This window comes from Grus americana, chromosome 3 (genome assembly GCF_028858705.1).
Source record: "Grus americana isolate bGruAme1 chromosome 3, bGruAme1.mat, whole genome shotgun sequence".
NCBI classification, from domain to species: Eukaryota; Metazoa; Chordata; class Aves; order Gruiformes; family Gruidae; genus Grus; species Grus americana.
In genome coordinates this window covers 87,675,973-87,701,173 of record NC_072854.1, presented here as the reverse complement: position 1 = coordinate 87,701,173, position 25,201 = coordinate 87,675,973, and the positions used below count along the sequence as shown (strand labels likewise).

At 38.5% G+C, this 25,201-nt stretch overlaps 1 protein-coding gene across 5 annotated transcripts in view; it reads left to right on the top strand.

Moving 5' to 3' along the window:
• SMYD3 (SET and MYND domain containing 3) overlaps positions 1-25,201 on the top strand; it is a 425,811-nt gene that overhangs the window by 69,614 nt on the left and 330,996 nt on the right. Inside the window, exon 1 of one of the 5 annotated variants that reach the window (XM_054818825.1) lies at positions 6,940-6,971. The exons of the other annotated variants lie outside the window; for them this stretch is intronic. The gene's annotated coding sequence lies outside the window, so the exon portion shown is untranslated. Of the gene's footprint in view, positions 1-6,939; positions 6,972-25,201 lie in introns of those variants that run through there. 5 annotated transcript variants of the gene reach the window in all.

Sequence of the window (25,201 nt, the reverse complement as noted above, 5' to 3'; positions counted from 1 at the left end):
CTCATTTAGTCGTTGTGTGCACCATCTGTTTTACAAACTGCCTATAGTATAACAAACACCAGATGTAGAAAACGGTGTAGAAGAGTTCTAAAATGAGGAATAGTTGGGTAGAATTTGTAATAATTTGGTTGTGTGTGGTAGGAAAGAAAGCTTTGTTCTTGGAGGGAGGAGAGGTAGAACAAGAAAGATTTTTTTATTTTATTTATTTTTTTTTTAGGAGGCTAATTCAGCCCTGATTTGAAAATCATAAGCTTTTACAAAAGTTACTGCCTTGAGTGGGCCCAAGGTGGGGCAGGGAGGAATGTATGTATACTTCTTGCTCAGTAATAAGACAGAAAAGAGTGTGGAGGAAAAAATGGCAGGGTAGTGTATGCTATTTTGCAATTCTCACTTTTTTTTTTTTTTAATAATTTTTTCCCTCCCTCTGGTTTGGGTCTAGAGCTATGATAGTACTGTGCAGGACTGAAAAGGATCCAGGTGGCCAGGGACTTAATTACCATTACTTTGCCTAATGCTGCTCAGAGCAAATCCACAAAACATAGTGCTTAAAACGCTAATGGTCTCTGACACGTGATATACATCAGTCTCCTTTCTGGCACCCTTATGGAAGTGAACGGGAAACATCGTGATAAAAAGCTTTAGTGGTTGTGGCAATTGGAGTACATGCACAAAAATATGCGGGGTGAGGCACCTTCTATGTTTAGGAAAAGCCAGCATGAAACAAGGTCATGGAGATGTTTAGTAAAGATCTGCGTAATAAATGAAAAACACTTACATCCTCTATCAGCAATTTTAAAAGCCTCTAATTAGGGAGGATAAGCCTGATAACTGCTTGTAATGCTGTTGGCAGCAAACTGTTCTATCCTTGTCTTTAGGATGACCTGCAGTGGGGTTGCTTAAAGCATTTTTGCTTGTTTGTTTTGGCTGTGAGCAGAGCTAGAATTCTGTGTGGCAGGATTATTAATCAGCTCTGAGACTTGTTTAACATGTTTAATAGATGAAAAGGCTAAAAATTGTTTTCCTTCCAGAATGGCGTTGGAGTAGATTGATAGTCTGTTGAAAAATACCATGCTCTTTGAATATAGGATGGGGAACCATGTATTTTTGGTGTTACTGTTGACTTGCTGTTATCTCAGCTGCTTCAGAGCCTCTCTGAAAATAAGGGTAACTTTGTCCAAGGTATCCTATAGAGCTAAATAGCTGTTACAGTCTAAGTATCAACAGAAGGTGAGACAACTTCTGTCACATGTAGGCATTTCAGTGGGTGTCAATTAAATGATACCTACCTACATGAAACTTAGTCCTTAAAAGTGTGTTCTCTTGCTATTCCTCAGAATATGTACTTTTGTTTTACTAACACAGTAGTTGTGATGTTAAAATTTTTTTGGGGTGTCCTGTTTCATTAAAACTACTCCTAAGTTTGTTGTGGAAATAAGATGGTGAAAGAAATAGTCATAGTGGGTCAGGATCACAGTCTAATTGATCCACTATCCTGTATTTTAGTATGGGTGAGCAGCCGTCACAAAGTGGTTGTAGCACTGATACTCTGTGAGCTGGCTTGAGATCACTTGGCTTGTACCATAGCAACGTGAAGCTGACAAAGTCAAATTTAGACAGTTGCTTGGCACAGCAGTAGGTATAGCTATTCTGTAATAGTGGCTGGCAGCAGGTACTGGGGGGGCAAGGTGCAAGAACTCTGCAATCGATAGGCATGATGATTTGTTATAGCTTTCTTGCTTGCATCTCCCTACACACCTGCCCTGGAAGTTCTCGTGCTGTCCTCAGGTCATTAGATGTTGATTGACTGGCAGAGTCAGATCCAGGAATATTTCCTTTAGAAGCTCATCTGATTTGAATTAGTGATTTAAGTTTTTTTCCTCTATACCCACCCCTTTCCTCTTGATTGTGTAAATATTGACTAAATTTTTCAAACCTATAACCATCAATTAATTGTATTTCTTCTTACAGATCCTTTGAAACTTCCTGTGCCAGTTGTGAGCTTTTTGAAATTTTAAATATGTGCACTCAGATGTGTCCCTTATGTCATAGATACTGCAGATGATGGATTTGAACATACCTACCTTCTGAATTTAAAGTAATTGTGGGTGGTTACTAAAGCTTTTATAATTGCTTTTGGAAATTTGGGGGTATTTTTCTAGTTTAAAATAGAAAAACTGCAGGTTTAAAGCTCCCTTCCATTTCCCCTTCCACAAGAACGTTTTTCAATCTGTCAACGAACCTTGTGCTTTGCCTGTACTCACAAGTATAAAATTCATCTTCTTTCTTCTTCCATTACCATCAAGGCCAAGGTTTCACTCACCTTTCAGAGGCAACTGGACCAGACACCCCCTCATTTCTATGGATCACAAGATCACTGAAGTCAGAGCTGTCTACACTAATCATGTAAACACACGGGATGTGGTTATGTGTTGCTACTAGTATAGGTAGAAATGGTGAAGCGTCAGCCTACTGGTTTGTCAATGTTCATTCAGTGTTGTGGGTGAAAAATACTTCACCTATTTGGGCCTTTAGCCTGGGAAGACAGTAAAGAAGGGAGGGAAGTGCACAAATTGTTTGCTGTCTGTAATATCAATTTCCTCTGCTATGCAGAAATTATATAGACTAAGTAATGCTGACATGTTTCTCATTCTGTAGTCATTTCAGCCTTACTGAATAAGGTTGTATTCAAATTAAAAAATCTGTATTTAAAACAGCAACTTGCACTGTGTGCATTTGTGCTGTCTAATCTTTTGAAGAGTCATGTTTGCTTTCATACTTTACAGAATAAGAGGTAAAATTCCATAAACTGACTGATAGTGAGAAACTCTTCTAACAGCATAGAATCACCTATTTTGCTTTTAAACTTCCAATTTTTTTATGTTTTTATGTTTGGCTTTTTTAACGTGAGACAATATCCATCATCCTAGTGATATTTTAAATGGCATGAATCTGAAATGAGTGTCTCTCTAAATGAGAGATTTCACTTCCCTAGATTTTGTAATTAATGCTGCATGTGTTGACTGTATTTTCTTGTGTCTTAAAAAGTGAAGTATGTCGGTTGTTTTATTAAAAAGTTATATATTGGCTGAAGAAGCAGCTTGTCTTGAGAATATAATGATAGTGTTGGAATTTTTGTAGTGGATTTGTACCAATGACAGATATAAGTCTAACAGCATTTGCTGTCTTAGTTATACAAGATCATTATGTTTCTCATTTCATAGCATTTTTTTTCCACTAAACTAACTTTTTAGACATTTTAGACAATCGGCTAGTAATTTTTGATGTAAGTTCCAGTTCATTTGACTGAAAAGCCACAATTCCGAAAACAAGCTCCAGTGGTAAAGCTTAGTGCGCGCAGCACATCCCCTGTTTACCCCCATTCTATCACTTTGTCAGCAATGATACTCAGGACCAAAATTTGTACCATTACCTGGACGATGTAACTAGGCTGACTCCATGGGAGCAACTCCTCACTGATGGCAGGAATGACAGAGAAGAATTCAACTTGTTCTCTTAATATCCTTATACCTGTTAGTTAAAACAGGAATACGTGTATTTAACCATCTCCCGTAGAAAGATTATACCTCAGATGAAGTAGCAGCGGCTGTTGAGAATTACAGGAAGATTTGTACCATCATCTTCAGCATGCATGAACCACAAGGTATAAAAAACAGACGCAGTTTAAGGTAATTGTGTTAACTGTGATTTTTGAAAAGCTTTTTTTCCTGGTTAACTCCAACTTTACACAGTTCTCTAAAAGGCTTCTTGACTTAATGAAGATGTTAATAGATATGCTTCCTATCTTTTATTTATTTAACTGTCCTTGTAATATCTTGTTGTAGCACAAAATTAGAGAATATAAGAACCTGGAAACAAAAAGTACTCTGTAACAGCAGGATCTTGGACAACATTAATGGTTCTTATTTGCAATACCTGCATCTTCTTGGAAGGAGCTGAATTTAGGTAGATTTCCTGATGTCCACAATGGCCTCTGCTGCTGCAGATGATATCAGTAGATAATGAATCATAGTGCATGTTCTTGTGTCAGAAAGACTGAAGCAAATCTGTATGTGGGTATGAGATCAGAGAGATAACATATCTCCATAACCACACAAATTGTGTAAATACAGAGAAACTCTGCTAACCAAATAGAGTTGTGTCTGGTAGCTTGTGTCTTCTGGAAGAAGCTGGGATCCATTAGTATGGCTCTGCTGGGAGGGTGAATCGCAAGAGTTGGGAGTGTCCAGAGCTGTGAACAGTATGTTTTCAGCCAGGGATTTTTGACCACGAGGCAGCCTACTGTTTGGGAGAAGAGTGAGCATACGCACATCTGCTTTCCAAGCATGTTGCTGCCAGGTATTTTTCTGTGAAAGTCTATCATCTGCTAATCAAGTAATTGCACTGCAAACAACAAAATTAATGTAAATTATGCTGGCAAACCTGCCCATGATAAAAACAAACTAACTAACCCAGTTTCGTAGGTCCGCAGTTGTATGATTTCTAGTAACTCTTTTTACTACTATCTAAATGTTGTAGATTCACAAGAAATTAAATCTACAAATTCAATTTTCTGGTCACTCCATTTCTAGATGAGAGGGATGAGGGAAATGTGTGGTCTCATGAGAAAGGCACAGAAAAAGAAAAACAAGCCCAGTTATTAGGGGAGAACATGAGGTTTTCCAGTTAACTTTGAGACAACATTTGAGCACCATTGTTTGCTGTCAGAGCATCTCTTGATTGTTTGGGATGAGAATACAGATATTTGTAGAAACTTAAGTGAATGTGCCTGAGTGTGAGAAATGGAGCTGATGAGGGAAGAATGGGCTGGTGGGTTTCCTACTCATTTGTGTAGTTCATCACATTTTGTATTAGTTATTTTACTAGTGTTAATCTGTATATAAAAGGGGAAGTGGGAAGTTGTGAATATGTCACAATATGCTTTTAATCACTCTGTCTTGCTGATACACCTTTGATTGGAGTTTTATTGTCAGTGTGCAGTCAGAGTGGGATTTCCCTGGACTACATTTTTGCATTACTGGGGTGGAGGGGAGAGATGGAGCATAGGCAGAAATAAGATGAAGCTTGTTGCACCAAGCTTGTTGGATCAAGCAAGCGTATAATAACAGTAATTTGTATTTATTTAGTGCCCTCCTCTGAACTGTTTAACTCCACAACTCTCACAGTCAGCTTTCCAAAGTGGAAAGGTAGGAGTGTGTCACATTCTCTCTTTCTGTGGCAACTGATATTTAGTTCACCTAGGATTAGGTGGGGAGTGCTCAATTGTCTGATGACAGTTCTGTAATTAGTATTGCTAGTGATTAGGAATCTCCTTGGATCTCATTTAATGATTTATTTTCATGTAGTAATATGAAATAAGGTGTGTAGCTGCAATTTGGCAAGTTTTCGCCTGGTGTCTAATCTTTTCATTGGGTATTTGTCGTGCCTTTCCCGCTACTCCAGTGGGGAGATGCTAATTACCTTGGTTCTTTACTGCGGAAAAAGGAAAAACTCTTTTATACCACTAAAACTTTGTCCATCCACCTTAACCTGTCATTACAATGCTAACAAAAGTACTCATCGCTCAGTAAATGAGAAGCCCTGAGTATGTGAATACTTTTGCCACTCTTTAGAATCAAAATTGCACAAAGCATTTGGAGGACGTTCAAGAGGGCGGGCAGGTGGCTGTTCTAGCTCATGCAAGCAAATGACATTGATTAAATTCATGTAATGATAAATAGTGGAATTGAGAATAATGAAGCACAATGGCTTTGATTTATTGTTCCAAGTAAAGCTGAGTTCACAGAAAAAGAGACAGTAAAAGATCTGACTATGAGATCCTACAAAGTTCCTTTGGTCTTTTTAAAAACTGTAACTAGCTTTGTTTAAATAGTCAACTTTGCTCTTCTCCCAGTAACACTGATTTTATAACTAAGTCTCAGTGGAAAGAGAACCAATATATTTTTGTTTCCAAAATGCCTGAAAGATTGTTAAAGCTCAGAGATAAGTTTAAAAAGTGATGTTTATCTACCATTCTGGCCAAGATTGCAGATTGGCTTGTAATTCCAGCTGACTGACTTTCTCTGAATTTTGAGAGGTAGGGGTGATTTCTGCAAGTTCTCCTTTTGCCTATGCATTCAAAAATTTTACTCTAGGAAGATTGGGCTTGGCAGACTGGATTATACCTGTACAGGCTTTTTCCTCCCCAGGACTGAGCGTAGCCTTTTCTTGACAAAAGGCAAGCAACAGGGGCTGCTGCTAACAGTAATGCACTATGTGCATCTTTAGGAGGTCTCCAAACCCCCCAAAATAGGCTTCAGAATCTGATGCCCCTGCGGTAGACCCTCAAGTCTCATGTGCCAGGACATGCTGTTCTGCCATCTGCTCCATGCTTCACCACTGAGGTGCATTCATTTACTGCATTTACAGTGGAATATTCATCTTCTCATACCCTTTGTCCTAGATACAGATATTGTTAGGGAGTTCACTGATGCCTCCTGTGTGGGGTCCTGGAGGGGGTGCTGCTGGAGGGCTGTCCTGTGGGAGGCACAACTTCCAGCTGCATCCCGGCTCCTGGGACCTTGCCCTGCTCTGTGGTCCCATGTGCCAAGGCACAAGCCTGTCCCGGGACTGTGTGCCCAGGCACGTATGTGCTGTTTGACTTGGGTATCTGTTCCCACCATGTGGCCTTATGTTGAACCTTGTGTGTTGAGATTCCAGTAACTTGAGATTCAGTCATCAGGAGTCCCATCATTGATTTCATGGGATCGGGGGCAAGATCTGAATGTACTCATTGCTGCTTAGGAACAAATGGGAAACTAAACTGGAGTTTTTCCAACCCCGATTTGTTGTCAGAAGCTGCCTGCCTCCTCTCCCATGTTATTCTGTCTTGGTAAGTCAGTCTATCTCCCCATATCTACCTTAGCTCTTCTGTGGTCTGGGAGATATTATATTTGAATTACATTTAGCACAATGTGAGTATATTCAGCATGAGACGTACACCGTGGAATAATTGTTAACACTAGCAGTGTTCATACTGTTTTGCTATAGGTTAGGATGAATTAATTAGCACTGCTGTTGTTATAGTGTTACTAATTAATCTTAGACTGTAGTCTTATGCTATAAAAAGCTTTCAATAATCACTGCTTTACATGTGTAACTGGAATGTGGTGTTATACAAAAGAAAGGTAAGTGAAATTGCTTGGGGTTTTCACCTTTAGCCTTAATGATGTAGGATGCATTTTCTAGGTAAAATGAAACCGGAATCTTATAGATCACACAAGACTTCTGTACACGTCGGTTATACGGAAGAGTACGTGTGAACCTGTGAACTTTGAATCTCTAAGAGGAGACCTTTATAACTGTCATGAAGCTAGATCTTATGCCAGCACAATCTGAAATCATTTTAAAAATATTATTGACATGTTTGTTGCAAGTTAAGGCACTCAGCATCTTACAGAAGTGCTAGTGTACTTCGGAAGTTAGGATGAAAACTACTTTTAAAAGTATCTCCCATGAAAACACTCTTGCTTTCTGATGCTTCCATGTGGCTGTGACAAATGCTTCTGCTCTTTTTTCTTTTTTTTTTTCTTTTTTTTCAAATATGAGAGGGAACTTGTAATTAAAATATAGAAAGTTGCACTGGAAAACCAATTACGACTTTACTTTCAGAATGCCACTGGATTTCCTAGTTATGGGTATATTTTTATTTGTAGAAAAGTAAGATGTGCTTGGAAATGCAGAAGGCTGCTCTGATACTCTCTTGAGACATCTGTCCTTGATTAGCTGTTTGAATCAGTGATGTTATGTGTTTGTTTCTTGTTGCCAAGGAAGCTAGCATTGATAGCTTCTTTTGAGAAAGAAAAAGCAGCAGAAGAAAATGTGCTCATTTACTGCTTCATTCTGAGCTTGAAACTTTGCCCAAATTAACTCTTATGCATTTCATTTTTTGAGTGCTTTGTGGTTCTGTGACTGAATAGTTGGGAAAAGCATAAAAAAAAGTTGAGCTGTGGTTCAGCCACGTATAACTATCATGTGGTGTAAAAGACACCCTGTAACAGAATTTGGTTATGCAGTTATTTGTGTTAATGGACTTTACCCATGAAAAAATATTTCAGATGTGTTTCCAGTAGTTAGTAAGTTAAAAGAAACAATTACCTTTTATGTCTTCTGATGTGAGATGAACTTCTTGCCTGATATCTTGTTTTTTAAGTCTCAACAGTTATTACCAACAGCCTACCTGTCTAAGCTAAATAGCTTTTGGATCACATCAAAATACTCAAATTCTTTTAATAAATGAGTGCTTTTTGGGATTTCTGGAACTTTTTGAATATAAGGATCTGGCACTGCCTAAGCTGAAAAGACTGTTGGAATTAAATAGAAAAAGTATTTGGTTTTTACTTATTCCCTGGCAAATAGAGAGTTGAAATTTTAATAGGTCAATGGCAGTGAAATAAATAATTAAGCTTTTTAAAGTAATTTTTGTAATTTTCCAGCGGTTCTGTCTTATACACATATAGAGTCAAGGCTAGGATGACGATACTGATATTCTTTGAGTGGTGGGTTTATTACAGAAGAATTCCAAAGGCCTTTAAACAGATGTGTGTTTCACCTGACACACGCCATCTTCTTCACAGAACAGAAAGAGGGCCGTCGTGATGCTTGAAACTTCATAAACAGCTTTAGTATCGCTGCTCGTATTGAAAAGATCTGGTGCTCTCCCTGGACCTGAATGACTTTCTCTTGGTTCTGGCTGAAAGCAGCCTGGTAATACCACATTACAGAAATGTGTCCTGTGGGAATTGCTGGCTGCTGGAAAGCATCATCGCAAGCAGAACAGATCTATAGGCAGGAAGGACTGAAAAGAGCAGAAGACACAATCCAAAGGTTATTTGAGCAAGGTTAAAAAAGGGGACTTTTTATATAGTTCAAAATAAAATAAAGTAGACATGTCACTACAGCGTTTATTTTCACTTCTTGCAGTGTTACTGGACTAGTAGAAAATCCATCATATAAATAATATTAGCATTATTTGTAACTGCTTTCTACTCTTTGGGTAAATGCTACCCTGTGTGTGTCAAGAAACCAGTACATTGAGATAAAGCAAGATATAAAAAATTATCAATTTATCTTTACCATGGTTTTGTATCAAATAACTGCTTTTGGGAAGACAATGTTTAGCTGCTAAGTCCAGACAGGACACGATGCAGAATTTTTCAGCAAAATCCCTCATGAATTTTATGGCTGCAATGGAGTTATTTCTGCCCTTTAAAAAGTATGTTGTCACAGAAGTGACATAAGACTTAATGGGTCTCTTTTATCATTTAAAATGTATCATTGACTTTCAGTGGAAGCTGAGCTAGAAAACAGGAAATGGTGATCATGTGTGACATGATCTACGATTGAATTGCTCATGTTTTGATCCTTTTTGGCATTCAGTATTTCTCTCAATTTTGTTTGGTTTAGCGTTAGAAAACACAGTGAAGAATAATCTCAATACAAAATTAGTATAATTGGTATTTCTGTGTAGGCAAGGCTTTGTCGGGAAAACTAGTTGTGACTACTGGGTAATTATACGGTTGCGATTGCCCTTGGAAATCCGGATGCAGTAGATTACTGTGCATGACTTAAAATCTGGTGGGCTTTTTGGCTTTCTTTAAAGGGATGTTAGTTTTGATAGCGACTTTTCCTTTTTTCATTGAACACAAACCATTTTGATAGATGAGTTTTCAAGCTCATCCGTCTTTTATAAAAAGGGACAACATCAACTTCTTGCAGGCCAGTTTGGATTGTTTGGAATAACATGACCGGTGTTTAAATGCTGCCTCCAGAAACTGCTTTGTTAAGGGAGGCCCTATTGGTTCCTGTGCTGTTACTAAACAATTTGAAAGGGGTAAGACTAGTTCACATCAAAGCTCTGCTGTCTCTAATGGCCTGTTAATATCATATAAATTAAGCTGAAATCGGTCAGTATATTGTGATCTAATCACATTAATGCAAAGATTTTCTTTTTTTAAAAGATTGGTGTTTCCTGAGCCTTGAACTTGAAGAAATAAACTCTTGTATGTTTGACTCCAAACCTTTTTTCTACTTCAATTATGAAATTGCTAACTGTTCTTAAGGTCGGAGTAGAAAACCAAGAAACCATTTGACACACTTGGGGAAAAGGAGCAAGAAAGGCAGAACTAAGGGGTAGGTGGCCTTTTCCTATTTTCCAATTATCTTCAGGTAAAGTGATATCATATCAATGAGAAAAGGGCTGGAGTTCTAGTCACAACTACACTTTATCTAGCATTTCCAGTAAATGTTAAAACCATTGTGATAAGATCCAAAGCTGAAAGTCCTTTAAAAAGAGTAAAATTCTGCACTTAGTTCAGTGTTTTGAATGTGGAAATCTTCCCTGGCTTGCTTACTATACCAAACAAGAGATTTATAAGATTCTGAAATGCTATAGAATATTTTTAATTATTTTTACTCACAAATATTTTGGATTGCATGATACAGAATAAATCTAATAAAAACTGAATCTCTTGTTTCTGTGTTCCTATAACAGTGGTATTGTTAGATCTGTGGTAATTTACATTGGTTAAAACTATGGAAGAAAAAAAAAACATTGATAATATGAAGATACCACCTCTGGCTTGCAATATCCTTGAGAAGCAAACCAGTGAATCCTTGGAGAGCATATAAACAAAGTTTCACCCAAAGTAGCACTTGTCTTGTTCATGTATTCTTCCCATGACTCCTGCTGCTGGCCACTTTTGGAGACAGGCTAAAAGCCTTGATGGACTTTGAGTCTGCACAGGTAGAGACATGGGCTGTTTTGAAGGTGTCCGAGGCTGCTGAGCAGCTCCTGTTGGGTGAAGGGTAGCTCTGCTGTCCAGCTGCGAGTTCAGGGTAAGGGCACAGGCACCTGAGCAAGTTTCCAGGTGTGGGCCAGGTGGCAGCCATGCTCTGTGGCTAACCAGGAGCACTCTCTGAAGACTATTAGGCAGCTGTGTTTCACCTGACCTTTGGAGTGGGGAGGAATTACATGCTGCCGTGTGGTTGAGCTGTGCTGAAGTATGGCAACTCATTCGCGTGTCTGAACTCTGATCTTCACCTTCCCTGCAGTGGAAAAAATAGACAAGAAAAGGGAAAGAGAGGGGAGTATAAGAGGATAAGTAAAGGTTTTCATTTGCTGATTTTTCATTTGTTTATTTTTGGTCCATATGCATGGGATCCAAGATGCTGGGTAGCTACAGACAAGTTACAGGCTGGCACGTGTGCCCTGACAGCTGTTACCTTGCACTGTGGAGTATTTTCCCTCATCAGAGGTACCATCTGGCTGGCCTGATCTGATATCTCTTCTTCATCAGTCTTCTGTAAGTTGAGTGGAGCTGGGGAGCCATTTTATCCTGCATTTCTAATGCTGTGTTGTGGTTGTACTGTTAGTTGCATGTAAGCAGTTGGGAGGTTGAAAGGTAAGGCCTGAAGGAAGAAGATAACATCAGATTTTTCATATCTTAGACTGGTGTGACTGCTGATCTGATTTGAAAAAGTCACTGTCATTTTTAAGATGAATACAGCCTTTGACTCAAGAAATTCCTAAGGCAGAGGTTGGTGGGTGCTGGGATGGCTATATCAGTGGAAAGACCCCTCCATATCTGTGCTGTTACTACACCTTTTCACAAAGAATCTGGTGTAGGCCAGTCAGAAATGTGATACTGTGCTGCACATCGACCTTTGTCTTGATTTTATCTTGATTTGAAATCAGAATTGAGTCCTAAGTCTTGTTACAAAAATGCGTACAAGTAAAGTAGACAATAGTTTGCCTTATTCTCAATGTCAGGGTTATTCACAAATCTTTTTATTTTAAAAGATTGTTTCTGTATAAGATTCCTGAAGTTGCATTTTATTATTGTGCTGGAAAAAGGTGAACAGCACTCCAATGGTTAACCTCTGGCACCGAATTTAGGGGGAAAATTAACTTAAGGTGAGAATTCTGATATACCTACTTGTACTGGAAATCATGTTCATAAGAATAAGTATTAAAATTCTCTGACAGAGTGAAATTAAATTTTATGCATTTCAGATGCTTTAAAAATCTTTGAAATAGGTCACATTATGATACAGGATGGATATTTAATGGAGGGAATGGAATTATAGCGATCACTAAATTTTTACCCTTATAACATGCGCTGGTCATTGTTGTACACTAATATGCTCCCTCCATACCATGTGAAAAATCTGTAACTGATATAAATTCAGATAGCTTTGCTGATTTTGGTGGATAGCTGTCATAATTTGCATTAGGAACTGCAGTTGTACGCTTTTTCCCCCAGAAACAAAGTATTTGGTTGTTAGCGAAGGGGCAGCTGATTAATAACATGTGGATTTTATCGTCAACAGGTGGAAATGATTTTTATGTGGGAAAGTGAAAAAATAAATTCTGTTGTTTTGCTGGAATCGTGTACATGCCTGCTATATAGTAACCTGGTTTCTGGGTGAAAATACAGAGCTGTTGGCTAAAATATTAGCAGTTATTCTTATATTTATAAATAAAGGAATATTACATACAAAGAGTCAGATTTTTTTTTTTTATTGTATGTGATCTTATAAAGCTAATACATGTTGGGTTTTTGGTTTGTTTGGTTGGTTTTTTTAATGCCCCACTATATTTTTATCACCATAACCTGACAACTTAGATTTAACAGGGCAAAACAGTGTCAGGAATATTAATGCTGCTTGCCAGGTCTTTGAGTGGTGTATTTTTTGAAAACTGGGCAAAAGATGATGTTCAATTAGTATTTAAAAAGAAAATGTTCAGCATGCATCAGTTATTTTCCAGTTTGTTTTGATGATAATGTCACTGTCAAATACAAAATACTCTTAATAAGGACAAGATATGGGTAAAAATGAAATCTCATCAAATCAGTCTTGACTGACCTTATGCAAAATAGATTCTTGTTAAACTAAAGATACAGGGTTTTTTATGAGTTTATATGTTTGGTGGAGAAAGATAATATTGATATTAAGCTAATTTTTTTTTGTCGTCTGAATTAAGAAAAAAAGAAAAATAAAATCACATACCAGCTCAAAGCCTTGTAGAATTTTACAGATATCTCAGCATTCATATTTTAAATGAGTGAATATTCACTGTACATACATGCTTTTTTGATGTCTCACAGGGATAGTTTCTTGACTCTGAAATACTTTTGATACTTTTGCCAGTGCTTGGAAAAATTAACAAAGTGGTCATCATCTGTGAACTCAAACTAAAGACTAGGGAGTGGTCAGCTCTTTGGAGTGACCTGTGTTGCCTGATAAAGTGGGTAGAACCAAACTTTTTATTTCAGTACAGCCAATATTTATTGCATCATGTTGTTACCCAGTAAATCACATCCTCAGTTTACCAAAACCACATATTCTTACTGTAACAGAAATTGCTTATGGGCTTACAGTGACAATCTTACAGGGACTTTTTTATAGAGTAAGGACTAAAACCTTTATTATTCTATTTCTGTGGTGACAGACAGACAGAAGGTGATATATTCTCATTTATGTCAAGGTTTCCATTTCCTTAGTTTCTTGTAAATAAAAAGTTGAAGAAAGCAAAAGACTTTTGTAACAAAAGGAATTATTTAAACCAGGCAGTACGTGGAAAACCTTGTCTTCTGTTTTCAGCGCTAGTATGGCAGAGAATATTTCCTCCCCCCAGCTAACAGATTACCACAGCACTGTATCTTATTACAGTTGAATGTTTTTGTAATGCTTGGAAGACCTTTCATGCTACTGTCTTTATTCGAGTTTGACAATGTTATTGTTACGTTTCTGTATAACAAAGACACAGAGGTCAGAAGCTGTATGTTACCCTGAAGCTAAAGTTTTAACTTAATAGTTTCTTGAGAAAGAATAGGAATGTTCCTCTTTTTCAACAATTCATTACTTATTTTTTTTTAAATAAGTATATGGAAGTCCTGATCCTTCTAAAGCCTCCATTCAGCAGAAATTCATTTTCTGTTCACTGTACTTCTAGAGCCATGTAGACTAAGGAGGAAAAAGAAAATAATAATTTCATTTCTGTTTTTAAATTTGTACTCCATCTTTTGAGGTCACTTTCTTTTATTCTTCCTTTGAAATGCATGGTCCTGGTACTGACAAAGTACTGACTTTTTTCCTAATTTTATTTTTTAGACAAGTCAGAAGTGACAGTAGATTACCATGGGAGATAGGTTAGACTGAGCATTAAAACTCTTTTTGAGGAACTGAGGTAATGATAGAGTGACAGCGAATTTCAAGGTAAATTGAAGACTGCAGAGTTAAAGAAGTTTTTATTCCCATAGCTGGTCAGAGTTATCCTAATATTCAGCGTACATTCCAAATTCTCCTGAAAACATTTTGGATTACTTTATCTTTTCCCTCTAAGACAGACAAATAACTGAACTTCCTGAGTTTCAGTAGACAGTACCAGCAAAACAGGTTATGATATGATGGATTTGTCATGAGCAATCCTAGGAAACTTGGGCAGATTTTTGATGTGCTCGCTGTCAGAGGTGGTGTTACAGGCAAGATGCAAACATTCTTGTTGCTCTCTTATGAAGCTGCGGAAGTGTTTGTGAGCTGTTTTTGGAAGACCAAAATATCATGTGTGCTATAGCAGAAGTAGCTGGGACACTTTCCTTCCTAAAGTGTTCTCTAGGATTTAAAGACTTCATTTTGGGTACTGGTGAGAGGACCAATGGTGGCTATTGATGAAGAGCAGAGGTATTTTGTGTGTGTGTCCAGTTTTTTTCACATCATGTTATGTACACTTGGGGGCAGAGCACAGAGATGATGGGGTCTTACAGTGAAGAACTGCACACTAACATTTCTGTGAGGATTATAGTCCTAGAAATACAATGAATGGTCTTGATCTATACATTGTTTTTAAAGTTACATTAAAATTTTAGTAATTTTTTTCCCCGTAAATGATTTCTTTCTAACTCTTCAGGTAAGATTAGCTGCTATTTACTTGCATAACTAGACGAAGATGTTGTCTACAATGTTTTATTTGGAATGAAGTCAAATGTTCACTTCCAGTAAATGAAAAGATCTAAGACTCTCCAAAATATTTAAGTAACCCCTTTTCCGCTTACTGTGATAGCAAATCATGGAGTTGTGCAAATGTAAGTCTTTTATATTAGGAAGTCACAAAACTGCTTAATAAAGGAATATTTAATAATTATATATAAGCTTATTCTAGACTTGCAAATGTTGGCATCATAGAAAGGATTAAACATGAAGAAGTTGCACAATTTCTTGGTATCCTCAAGACTGTCAGAGGGAGATAGAACAAGTTCAGAAAATACAGTATCCTGATTTTTTTGTGCTGAGGTCATATTTGGAGATAAGTAATCTTCTGATGTTTTTCCTGATAACCAAATTGTCTTTGAAAAATTTCTGTTATCATAAATCCATGTCTGTACAGTCATTTTATGCAGGCAATTTAAAAAAGTAGCTTTTTGTCCTAATAGAAATGGAAATATTTTTAGAAGCAAGAAGGGAGCATCAGTGAAGAATATATGTTTGAGATTTACTCCTTTTCAAAATCTAACAGACAAACATTCCAGATACTTTTTCAAAAACACACTACATCTTCACATCGCGGCCCAAGGAAAACCTCGACAGTGTCATGCAAGGATGCTAACCCAATTTCCATAAGCCCTGAGTCCACCACTCCCTCCCATGTAAGGAGAAAAATGCAGAATTGGTGCTGGTGAAGTTGGCAGGCTCTGCCTTCTGCTGGGAAGTGGGCTCTGGAGTTGAGGATATCTCATGGAAGACGCCTGATCATTAATGCTTTTACTTTAGAGGAGTGATATTAGCGGTGGCGTTAGCTGGATATTTGCTGGTAAACAAATGGTAACCTGTGTAGAGCTTTAAACAGTAAATGCCATCTGAAAAGCAGTGTATAGCTAGAGGCCAATCTACAGAGAAGTATTACTGTGTTGCCAGGATATAGCAAAATTAAACAAGCAGCTGTTTTCTTCACTGGCTTCAGCTTTTAGCTGGCCTCGTGTGGTCTGGCTGAATTATGTTACAGTAATCTCTTCCCGATGTGACAGTCTCGGGTAAATGTAGCAATGAACATAACTGGAACTGTCTTTTCTTATAGATTCTTTGTAGGAATAGAAGAGGCAAAAAAATAGTGCTTACAACTTTTATGGCTATCCATTTGAATAGGAGTGTTTCAAGAATTAATGAAACCCTTAGGTGTGATTCTGTATGAGAAGAAATGGAGTTTAGTTCTTCCCCGGAACAGTCACGTGCACATGTATCGCTAGGTTGAAGCTTAGGCTTTCTCTGGGGTTTCTCTTTATTACCCATTATAGAGTTGTTGTAAAGACCAATCACGTATGTGCTCCACGTAGGGGAAAGTTTCTGTCTGACACCAGCTCAGTCACAGGGACAATACTCTCTGCATCATTTTCACCTGACCGTTGCTCCTATTAAGTTTGCCTTGGTAGGAGCCATGGCACTGCGTCTTGATTGCTCTACCTCAGAGCAAGGCTCTGTACTCTTATTACATTTTGTTAGTACTGTACAAGAAACCATGGACTAGCTGGCAAACACAAGCACCAAAATAATCTTCTCCCACTGTTCTGATGGATTTCCACAATTTTCTGGTGGTATTTCAGTTTTGACTCAGCAGCCTTAGGCAGCTGCATCTGGTTCACCTTCTGGCTGTATTCATGCAGGAGGTCAGGAGCACCAGTGAAAGACGTAGGTCTGATTCATGTGCTTCAAGCCTGAAGAAATGATTGCAACCTTCTGTTCTTCCATAAGACAGTCTGACAGAGGAAAAGATTATATGATATCAGCATAGCAAAACTGTGCCTGACCGCAACTCCTTTCAAACATACCAGTTATGCTGCTCTTCAGGTCAATAAAGTTATAAAACCTGCACTGTTCTGTTGGGGAGGGAGGGCTGCAATTGTTTGTAGCTACCTCATGGGAATTTCAAAGAGCAAATATGTTCACCCTCTACTGGGAACTGTTTATATGTCAATAATTTATTCCTTTATGGTTGTTACTACTTAGTGCTTCTTTTAAAGTGTTGCCATACAATATGGATGCAGATCAATTCAATTTGTCCTTCTAAATGAGTGATTGCAAATGCTGCAGTACTGATATTCTATCCGAAGCTGATGTGATCCCTACAACACATGACCAGTTTAGTGAGTATTATGAATGTGCGTTTCATTGTTTCGTGCATTTTATGGTGACATATTACACAGTTTTGCTTTTTATTTCCTAAACTACACAGGGGAAGCCCTCCTCCGTCAGATTTGTTTTTCTCCTTTTTGGTGAAAAATGCTCTAAGAAATTATGTTTTAGGAGGTAGGGTGTGAAGAATTGTGGATGCTTAAAATGTGGTCAGAAGTCACAGACAATCTAAAAGAGCGGGGAAGACAAAAAGGCTATACATGCCAGATTATATTTGTCGTGGGATTTGGCCAAGTATTTCAAGTTTTGAGTTATGACAGGGTTCTACTGCACTGATCGCATGTCTTCTAATGTTTTTTTCACGCACATCTCAAGTAGAGATGAAACTTGATACCTGAAAGTGGAAAATACCGAATTAGCCTTACTCCTTAGTGGTACCATTCCTTTAGGCCAATGCAGAATAGAGCACAGGCAGACATCACGTGTAGTCCCAGGTATCTCAGATATTTTGTGAAATGGCAATTCCAGCTATTTCCTACCTTGTATTACCAGTTTCAACACTAATTTGTAGCAAGTGAGGAAGTAAACGGTTTGCTATTTATAGTCACATAAAGTGAACTTGCGAACTTCTGTAATGAAATATGAAGATACTTCATTAAAAAAAATTCTAACCAAATTATAATATTGTAGCTGTTGGAAGTCTATTCCTTACAGTTAGGGATTTACACCTTGTCTAAACCATGACATTTCTGCCTAGTTGATCTTGCCACACAGGAATGCTAATGTTTAATATTTTTTTTTGTATTATGTTTAATTTAAATTTTGAGGGAAATCCTATATAACAGCTTTATTATAAAGCATATGAGGTAATAGCTTCATAACCTTATCCTGGCTCCTTTACATCTGTAAAAGTACTGCCTGTAAAGGAGACAGAGTTTTTGTCCAAATACTGTATGTATATGTATTGGGTCTAGCTGAGATGGAGTTAATTCTCCCCACAGCAGCCCTCATGGTGCTGTGCTGTGTATTGGTAGCTAGCAAACTGTTGATAACACACCAGTGTTTTGGCTACTACTGAGTAGTGCCAGCACACATCAAGGCTGTCTTTCCAACATTTCTTTTTCCCCAGCAGCACGCTGGGGGTGGGCAAGATCTTGGGAGGGGACACAGCTAGGACAGCTGACCCAAACTGACCAAAGAGATATTCCATACCATATGACGTCTGCTCAGCAATAAGAAACTGAGAATAGGGGAGGAACAGGGCGGGGGCATTCGTTGTTTTTTTTTTACAATGTTTGTCTTCCGGAGTAAGGGGTACGCATACTGAAGCCCTACTTCCCAGGAAGTGGCCGAACATCGCCTGCTGATGGGAAGTAGAGAATAATCTTTTGCTTTTTGCTTTGCTTCCGCACGCGGCTTTTTTGCTTTAGCTACATTAAACTGCCTTTATCTCGACCCACGAGTTTGGGGTTGTTTTTTTTTTCCATCCTCCTTTCTCCCCTCCCTGCCTTACTGAAGAGGGGAGTGATAGAGCGGCTCTGGTGGGCACCTGGCCCCCAGCCAGGCTCAACCCACCACAGTCCTTTTTTGGCGCCCAACGTGGGGCAGGAGAAAATCGAGATAAGGACAGTAATTGGAAGAGGTAATGAGCAAAAAATTGACTGAACGTAGATTGAGAGTGAAATAGCGGTGAAGGGACGAGAGGTGGATTCTGTGTGTATTGTCTACTCTTGTTTAGTGTTGTGATAGTGTTGCTTTGATTCTGGTGGGGGGAATTTTTTTTCTTTTTCCTTGTTGATGTGATTAGTGTGTGTGTAGTTTTTCTGTTGAATGTATGTTTTAATAATTCTTAAATATGTGATTCACAGAGGCGAGGGGTGGAATGTGTTGGGTTTGCGTGGCAGGGTTTTGGTGGCGGGGGGGCTACAGGGGTGGCTTCTGTGAGAAGCTGCTAGAAGCTCCCCCTGTGTCTGATAGAGCCAATGCCAGCCGGCTCTAAGACGGACCCGCCGCTGGCCAAGGCCAAGCCAATCAGCGCCTCTGTGATAACATATTTAAGAAGAAGAAAAACACTTAGAGAGAGAGCTTTTGCAGCCGGAGAGAGGAGTGAGAAGATGTAAGAAACTCTGCAGACACCAAGGTCAGTGCAGATGGAGGGGGAGGAGGAGCTCCAGGCGCCGGAGCAGAGATCCCCCTGCAGCCCGTGGTGAAGGCCATGGTGAAGCAGGCTGTCCCCCTGCAGCCCATGGAGGAAGGATGAGGGGGTGTAGCGATTCCACCTGCAGCCCGTGGAGGACCCCACGCCGGAGCAGGTGGAGACACCTGAAGGAGGCTGCGGCCCGTGGGAAGCCCACGCTGGAGCAAGTTCCAGGCCGGACCGGTGGACCCGTGAAGAGGGGAGCCCACGCCAGGGCAGGTTTGCTGGCAGGACTTGTGACCCCGTGGGGGACCCCACGCTGGAGCAGTTTGCTCCTGAAGGTCTGCACCCCGTGAGAGGGACTCCATGCTGGAGCAGGGGAACGATGAGAGGAGTCCTCCCCCTGAGGATGAAGAAGCGGCAGAAACACCGTGAGATGAACTGACCGTAACCCCCACTCCCCGTCCCCCTGTGCCGCTGAGGGGGGGGAAGGTTGAAGCCGGGAGTGAAGTTGAGCCCGGGAAGATGGGAGGGGTGGGGGGAGGTGTTTTAAGAGTTGATTTTATTTTCTCATTCCTCTACTCTGTTTTGCCTAGTAATAAATTAGATGAATTCCCTCTCTAAGTTTGGTCTGTTTTGCTCGTGACAACAATTAGTGAGTGATCTCTCCCTGTCCTTATCTCGACCTACAAGCATTTCGTTATGCCTTTTCTCCCCTGTTTAGTGAATGAGGGGAGTGAGAGAGCGGCTCTGGTGGGCACCTGGCCCCAGTCAGGCTCAACCCACCACAGTATACATGGTATACATACTTCCCTCTCCAAGCACTCACAAACAGGGGAAACAAAAGGCAATTTGAAATAACTGGTGTGAACACAATGATAAAGTGACATTTCTTAGCTTTTCTAGAAAAGATTATTTACCTTTGGGAATTTTTACCTTAGTATAAGCAATTTCACACACCCCCACCCCCAGATCTGAAAATGGTACAAATGTGGCCATGAAAAAAGTACACCCGAAGATAAAAAAAGAAAGATACTTCTCCTCCGATAAGGTTTGTATATCTCGTTAAACACTGCCTGATTAAATACTTTCAAAGTTCATTCCTTTAATCTTCTGGGTATATTTGTTTATGAAGGAAGGCAATATGTATTTAACCACAGATCACATATTGTATCAAATATTTTTATATCAAATGGTTTTAGTCATAAATAAAAATGCAGGATTATATTTTAGTACTACTACCCATCAACATCACTTAGTAACATTTAAATTATTATTTTTTTTAATATATGATTCAATGTAAATGCATTTTATGAGAAGGCATGTAGGAAAAATGTGATATAGTTGAGAAGCAGTATACAATTTCTGTAAATCAAACAGAATTAGCATGATATAATAGCTTGAATTTTATGTTACCTAATGTTCTGAGTCCTCAGCAACGTAAGTTGGTTCTGTAACTTTCTGAGTTCATTGAATGGTATATTGCAATTAAACAACTGAAGCAGGAAAAGGAAATTTGAAAGTAAAGTAGATGCCACTGTGACACCAGATTTGAATTCTTTACTGGTTTCTTATGGAAAACTGTATTTGTGATCAGGATGGGTGATCTTTTTTGGTTAAAAAAGGAGAAACTGGAGGGTTTGTGCAGTTTCCAAACTATTCAAAACTCGCTCAAAGAGCAGAAGTAACTGCCTGATCTTTACCACCTCATCCCTCTGGACACGAACCTCTTTCATCTGCATTTGTCTCCTTAAAGAGAGGAAGAGGTAAAATAAGAATCTTTTCCCCCTGGCTGTTGCGTTAGTCTTCCTTTTTTATCACCTTGCCTTCTAGCATTTTCATTTCATTCTCCATAAGAGGCTCCAGAATGAACCAATGCCAGCTTCTTTGTAGATCTTATTATTTTATTTCTAATTATTTATCTTCCCATATTCTCATTCCTTTTCTCGTTGGTGCTTCAGAAAATGTGTTCTCCCAAACTTGGATATTCTGAAGCATGCAATGCAGCCTGTCATACAAAAACACCAGAAAAAGCAAGATTTATAGGAGAAAATGAGACTATTGAAATCAGTCCTTGATAGACAATTGAAAGCATGTGTTCCACCTGCCATTAATATTCTTTCTACTTAAATTTAAAAAAAAAAGTAATTCTTGAGCTACTCAAATTAGCTTTATTTCCTGTTATGGATAAGAAGTATACTTTGATATTTCTAGTCTGTATGTGCCGTATTGATTTCTGTGTTTCTAGCAAATTCAATCAATGATTTTGATATAGCTGAGACAGCAAATTATAGTCTACACTAGCAATCTTATTTCTAAATCTCAAACAACGAAGTCAAATTCTGTTGAAAAGCACATTTTTCAATTAGATTTCTAATGCATTCACGATAATGAAAGGATCTCAAGAGGTTTCAGGTGAAGGCAGATATTATAAAAAGTGCCAGTCAGCTACCAAATGAATATTATTTTTGGATACTGATCTAATGTTGTTTAATTATATCAGAGTGCAATTGACAGTTTTCAGTTATCTTGTTATAGGACTAAACCAACTTTTGCTCACAAGGGATTAATTATCAGTGTATGTTTCCAGATGAGCCTGTACTCAAATCACCATTGTGGTGTCACTTCAAGACTTTGGTTTTAAGTCTGATTTTTTCATAGGTGACTGTAAAATCATGAAGCGCTGAAAGATTGATGAAGTCTGTCATGGAAAAAATACTTACTCTTTATTCTGCCAGTAATCTTGACTCTTAAGGATCCCCACACGTATTGGACTGTTGCCTTGTACTGGATTTGTGCTGTGTTTAAAAAAAAAAAAAAAAAAAAAGGCATCTGACTGACCTGGCTGTTGAGGTTGCATGATTGACCCTAAATTAGCTGTGCAGTATCTTTGTATCTAAATTCTTATTACTCTATGAATTTTTGAGTCATAGTTTTAGTAGGGCCAGGCTGATGAGAGAGAAGGTGTTGGCGAATTTTATGCGACTGGACTGCAGGTACCTAAACCAGGAAATGAGCAGAAGTGTGGTGGTGCAATCACCCTTAATGCTAAACTGATCTAGCTGTGAAGCATTGCTGATAGGGAAAACTAATTCCCCAGAGGGTGGGGTGGGGTGGTGCTAATGTCAGCCAGTGGAAATCTCTCATCCTCCTCTTATGGGACTGTGGTATCCTAGACAGAGTAAAGGGGGAGCAGGAAGACAGACAAGACTGGGCTGGAGGTGTTCGCCTCTTCTGGTGACAAAGCTCATCTGTAGGGACAAACTATACATGACTCTATGACTATTTAAGTCAAACTGAGGTGCAGATACTTGTGTTTTCCCTTTCTTGCCCTTCGTAACGAAGTAGTTGCATCTTCTTTGCCGCAGCATTGGCACTCAACTGACCAAAGAGAGAAGGATGGTTCAAGGGCTGAACCTGGTAAAACTAATCCAGAGAAAGCAAGCCTCACCTGTGTGAGGTGGAAAAGCAGGTCACAGAATTCAGCAGTCTCAAAGTCTGTGAAAATAAGAAGTAAAAAAGTGGGCATGAAAGAGGCATCATAATTATAAGTTCAGGCATAGCTGTATCTTGATGGTTCAGAATTACTGTTGCATTTGTTTTTAGTGCATTTGTTTTTCAGTGCTTACTGCTATAATTAATTTGTGGGTGACCTTTCAGTAAGTTAACTGATCTCATATGTTTGCTTTGGTTCATGTAATAGAGCATTCTTCCTGTTTTTAAAATTATTCATCAGGAATCCTACGTTATGGAAAACAAAGTGATTTCAAAATCTGATTCTAAATGTCTCTTGGTAAAAGTCTCGTTGACTGCACTGATATTTCTGAGTGAATTATAGTGACCCAGGTGTTGCAAATTCATTCTTGTTACATCTGATTCCTTTAACTAAAACATACTAATCAGCAACTGTGAAGTGGCAGGAAAAAATTGATGCTTGCTATAGAGGAACTAGTATTTGAGATGGTTATTGGCTGGCAAAAGCCAAGTGAGGTTTTGAAAGTAAGGGAAAATATGTAAAGCTTTATGGTGCTTTATAGAGGGGAGTATTCATGGAGCTATTTAAGGTGGGCCTGATGAAGTAGAAGTTTATTTGAGCAAGACTTCAGTCCTATCCTGAACTTGCTTTAGAGAGAATTTGAACTGCAGGTACTTCCACTTATAAAGAGAAATTAAATTTAGACTTAGTCATACTAAAATTAGTGGTAAATATTCTTTAGATAAGATACTTACATGGGCCAGTTCTTCTCATGGAGTTGCAAAAATTGTAGGTAAATTTTTCTTTCTGTTCCCCATCCTCCGTCTTTGACAGTAACCAAAAATTGTAAGGAAAAACTGTAAAAAAAGTCTTGTAAGCAAAGTCATGTGTGGGAATGCTAACAAACAGTAATACATGTCGAGACCCTACAGTTTAATTTGTGTGTTTACCTAGGGTCTTTGTGCTAGAGTGCCTTCATATGCTAGCTATAGTAATCGGTGCTGGCAAAAATTTATACTGATAGTTTATTTTGATTTTTTTTTTTAAAGTTTATTTCAGTATTATTTAGACAGAAGAAAATGAAAACACTAGCTTTGCCTTCCTTCTTGAGTAGAGCAGTTTTTCAACTGAATACATCTGGCCTTTGACAAGATGTACTTGTATTTGATTACCTACTGAAGATGTAGTGCAGGCGTGTACGAGTTTGGTAAACATGCTGAGTGGGCAGTTTCCTTACCTCCCATGAAGAGTATGCTTCTTAACAACTTGTTTCATGTAGAATTAAACTGATGCAGTTTCTTGTAGTGAGGAACTTTTACCAAGTCATTAATTATTCATGTCTTTTTACATGCTGTACTTTTGCTGAAAAATGATTTTATGGTTTACTATATTTTGTTTATGAATATATACAATAAAGCAGTGTTTTTTAAGATGCTGGATCTTCAAAGAAATAGGAGGATTATATATTTTGTGTGTGCTTTACCTGCAGATGATGCAGTTACTCTGTGTAAGTCTACATAGAGGATACAGCTATAGAGCATGAAGAGTTTAGCGAAAGATTCGTTGACCTTGATCCCCACACTGCTTACATGAACAATGTCTGCAATGGGACACAAGAAAGCTTTTCCTTTACCAATACAGTTCAGTAAAATATACCTGTAATATTTTTTTTACCATTCCTCATTATGACAGTCATGAGAGCTTTATATTGATACAGCAGCTGTTTTTCTAGTCTTCTTTTAGTTACTGTGATTTGATTTTTTTTTTTAAAGGGAAAGAAGATGAATAACTAACACATAATGATTTACCTGATGAATATTTTTAATGTAACAAAGAAATTTAAATATAACTTGACAATTTGAGTTATGATGTATGGCAGAGAGAAGGGAAAAAAGCTTTAAGGGGACTGTACTGCTGAGAGACATTCAGAGAGCTCTGCAAATCAATGCTGAGAGTGACGGACTCATATATCAACCATGACTCTGCACCAGCTTGAAGGTAATGAGAACTTCAGTAATTTGGCTCTGCTATGGTTGAATGCTGCTTCTGGGTGAAATTTCATGAGCATGTTAAAAGTAAGACTGGGCCTCTTCAGCCTCTTCTGTCTTAGCAAGCAGAGGTAATTCCAAAAATAGTAATACTTGCCCTAGAAATAGAACTTGGGTGAACAGCAAACTGTAGTTGTACGAGCATATGAGAATAAGCATATGCATTACACTTCGTTGTTTCCCTCTTTTCTGTAGTGTTTTTCAATTGCCATTTCCAAATCTATCTGATAAGATAGATTTGAGAGAAAATCTGTAAGTGAAGAGGATAAGAAAGGTATTAACAGGCGAATTATGTGGAACTGGTGAGGTTTATATCGCAGGTTATTAGAATAATTCACTCTGTGGGAGATCTTAAAA